Here is a 4,474-nt window from a genome sequence, read left to right as displayed (position 1 = left end):
TACTTTAATATTTTAATATACCTAATATTTTAATACTATAACAAAATTTAAAATAAAGACCCAATAATTTAAAATAATGTATAAAGTAGTGTACTACTTACATGAGGTAACATCACATGGCAAACTATACCGTTAAAGTGAGGTTTATTATCAGTAATGGTGGATATAAATCTGAATTTTAAAATACTGTTTTTGAAGATGGCAAAAAGTTGACCCTACACCATCTCAGAAGTTGCTTTTACCCCAAAATGTGGCTGGCAAGCTCATCACAAGGAGAAGAGAAATGGCAACACTGTCTTTCTCCTGCTGTTGGTTTCTACTTACTTTGTGTTAATTCCATCCATAGTTTAGTTTCTTTGCAATAATCTTTTTTTTTTTTTTTTAAGAGTGATGGGGTGGGAGGGGCAGAGGAAGAGAGAGAATCTTAAGCAGACTCCACACCAGGCACCAGCCTTGATCTCACAACCCAGACATCATGACCTGAGCTGAAATCAAGAGTTGGTTGCTTAATTGACTGAGCCACCCAGGTGCCCTTCCTTGCAATAACATTTCAAGCCATTCTTTTTGTGAGAATTAGTTTAGTTAAAATTTGATAATATGTAAATCCACTTCCTTGAGCACCATGCCCTGTAGTGCAGGTACACATTTCCTAAATGACTTAGTCTCCCAGGATTCTATTCCATTTTATAATCTAATCAGATTAGTTTTCTACGTCTAACTTTTAGAACACACACACACACACCCCTTTCCTTTGTTGGTATTCCAAATACCAGTCTACAATAGGTAGTATTCAACTTCTACTTTCTGAAGCTGCCTTTTTGATGTTGATCAATTTCCTGAATGTCTCTGTAGTAGAAAGACCACGAGTACCTCTTTTTAATATATTTTTAACCTAGGTTAAAATTGATATGCTATGAGTTAGCATGTTTCTATTTCTTTCCAAGTGAAAGAATTTTTGTATCTATGAAAATAAATTAGGGAAAGTATAGAGATTCTAGTCTCAGAGGCTCATAAAAATAAATCAACTAAACAAATATCTACAACTATCTTTGATTCATCATTGTTTATGTAACAAATGTGGGTGTAATGGAAACATTTATAGATTCAGATTTTACATGTTGTTCAACCTTGTAATAAGAAGAGGAAAAAAAATTTTGGAACGGAAATACCACATTGACCTAGGTTTTCAGAAGGACATGAACCTGATCTCTAAATAGGAGTTCAGAAATGTAATGTCTGAGATAAACTTACGTATTAATTCATATCCAGAATGAAGTTCATTTGCTTGAACATATTGTCAAGGGCTTGGAAAAGAAAACTCAAATCTAAGTGGGTAGATGGAATGAACATTTAGTCTCTGGAATATACATTGTAACTTTTGGTGAAAAGCAGTAACTTAAATTTTAGAGTTCTTAACTCTTATTTCTTGTGTAACTGAAAAAAATTTTATTCATCAGTGATTTATTTTCCCACTTTCAAAGTAAAAATGGTAATTCTTACATTTACAGGAGAAAATCCCATAGTCTCATATTTGACTGTTGTTTTGGAACTTAGGAAGAATATCTGTTTATATATCGGCAGCTATCCTCAGACAAAAATAAGTAAAGTTGCAAAATTAAGTAACAGTTTTATCAAATACTTGATTTCATACGCAATATAGATTTAAGATTTTTGAATAAAGAAAAATGTTATGTAAAATTGAAGAACCACAAATAAATACCCTACATTCAGGATTGAGCTTCAGTATTAAAAGAGAATAGTTTTTAGTTTTTAGACTAAAGCATCACAACCTCTTGATTACTCTGCTTTAGTTCTAAAGGTATTTTATGCTATGTTCCTATCCATTAGGCAAAGATCATTGAATGGTCTGTTGCAAAGAACAGCTTTTCCTTAAATTAACATGACAGCTACTACAGGGCAATGTTGTTAATCTTTTCCTAAAAGCTAATGTTGCTGGTCAGTTGTTTACTAATAGAGAAAACATTTCTTGTCATTTTAACTTAGAGATGGATGAATCATCAGCGTTTGCGGAGATAGAAGATGCTATAGGAAAAGGAATGATCATTTGCTTAAAGTACACACACGCACACTGCCATAAGTAGTATACCTGAAGATAAGATTAGAAGAAATCACATATATAAAAACTTTGTAAAATATAAAGTAGCAATATACAGGTGGTTTTATGAATCTACCTAGCTGTCTTTGCATTTATTTCTTATTTGATCTACTTGCCTCTCTGTTGCTTTCATAAGTCAACCAGAATAGAATACTTCTTGGTAGTTTTGCAATTTTGTGTTTAGTGTCTTTCTAATCACATTTCAGGCTCCTATATCCATTGCCTCTGGAGATTTGTTTATTTAAAATTTTGGTACAGGCCTATCTTCAGTTTCCTGAAGGTTTCTTTGATCTCAGTTTTAGTTATTCTGTTTGGGCTGATAATTTGGTATTGCAGACTACTAGGAAGTAAGATAATATGTGCCTTTAGGCTCATGACTTTGTTTATTTCTGTATTCCCTCTCAGTGCTTTGTGGCAATAGATGGTGAACAAACATTTATTGAGTGGGTGAGTGAATGAAATAAAAAAAAATAGGCAATTTTAGAGCATTGAGTTATGAAATGTCACCAAATAGCTAAACTTTGGTTTTCCTTTGGCAGCAACACCTGAGTTCTTGATGGTAGGTGATGACAGCGCTAAAGATACAGTATCTTCATCATATCAGCTGAATTTTGTGCCAAGTTTTGCTTTGGTTTTAGTACTTCAGCTATTTTTTACTCAACACACAAAAATACAGAAATTTGAAAGGCTAGTTAAAACAGGAAAACGTGTCCGGAAGGCCATATGTGGTTCTGTTTCTCCTGAAAATGGAGTTGATCTTTGAATCAGGCTTCTAGAGTTATTAGTTGAGAAAGTTTAGACCTGCTAATTACATAATCTGGTGCCTTCCCAAGTTATTAAGTTTTTAGAATCATTTGCAAAACTGCATTTATTGGGTTTCATAAAATGTTAATGTTAGTTATGAACTATTCAAAACCTCCAGGAATTTCAACATCTCTCTGGTGTTCAAGAATCAAGAAGATTTAAAAGTAAACATATTGAACAGAATGAAATATCCCAAATTAAATATTTCCATCACTTCAAGGTATGTTGTCATCAGCATTAATGTATGACAGTCTCTTTGACATGATTAGGTAATTGACAAAATTTGATTGTAAGAACAGGGTTTTTGTATCTTGTTTCTTTTTTCTTTTGTTTCCTTTTTTTTTTTTTTTAGCAGAACTGTATAAACTAGTTGAAGAAATAACACTGTTCATGATGCAGAATAGTTGATCCAAGTTTATCAGTAAGAAAGTCACAACAATTAGAAACATTTGAGAGGGTTTTTTTTTTATTTTTTTTAAGATTTTGAGAGAGTGTGTGTGCAAGAGCATGGGTGGGGGGAGGGGCAGAGGGAGAGGGAGAGAGAGAGAGAGAGACAGAGAGAGAGAGAGAAGCAGACTCCCTGCTGAGCAGGGAGCCTGACTCAGGGCTGGATCCCAGGACCCAGAGATCATGACTGGAGCTGAAGGCAGCTGCTTAACTAGCTAAGCCACCTAGGCGCCCACGTTTGAGAGGTTTTAAAATATATTTGAAAATGTCTTGCTTTCAGCAACAAGACTTGGGTGATCCAGGTGAGCTAGCAGGCTTAGGTCTTGTCTCTCCCATTCCCTGACTGGGGAACCTATAAGGTGTAGGTGGGGGATGGGATGAGATTTGGTTGAAGGTAAAGTTGTTTCTTTTTCGTTTTTTAAAGATTTTATTTATTTATTAAAGAGAGGGAGAAAACAGAGTGAGAAGGAGAAGCAGACTCCCTGCTGAGCAAGGAGCCCAATGTGGGGCTCGATCCCAAGACCCTGAGATCATGACCTGAGCCGAAGGCTGACGCTTAACTGACTGAGCCACCCATGCGTCCTAAAGTTTCTTTTGAGACCCCAAAAGATCCATTCCTAGGTCAATGAAGTGGTATTTTCCCCCTCCTTTAGAAACCTCTAGTCTGATTTAAGTTTTTGAGGGTTAGGGAGGAGAGTTCATTAGGAGCACTGGGATGTTATGCTACAAAAATGCCGCAGTGGGCAAGAGGAGGGACAGTGGAAACAGAGTTGTTGGTAGTTAGTGGTAGGAAGAAACCAGTTTGAATGTGATCTCTGGAGCCACTGGCAGCCCCACTGTACGTCAAGTAACTCATTTTGTACCACCGGAAGAAAGCGTTTCAAGGCGAAGTCCTTTCATTTTCCCCCATACTTGATTTCCTTTCTCCTTTTGTGTTTTCTGCTGATGCACTCCCCCACCCCCGTTTCCTTTTTACTGAGGCTAAAAACTTAATGTTTCTGGTCTGTCACCTTCTACCTTATCCACCTAGCCAAGTATTTGCTAAGATCTGAAGATTTCATATGACACACCCATTATTTCCTTTCCTTCATTCAGTCTTTCCTTCTA

This window comes from Eumetopias jubatus, unplaced genomic scaffold (assembly GCF_037043125.1).
Source record: "Eumetopias jubatus isolate StellerSeaLion01/CBP00866 unplaced genomic scaffold, mEumJub1_p1.0 scaffold_3, whole genome shotgun sequence".
Classification (NCBI taxonomy): Eukaryota; Metazoa; Chordata; class Mammalia; order Carnivora; family Otariidae; genus Eumetopias; species Eumetopias jubatus.
Note: the sequence above shows the minus strand (reverse complement) of the source record.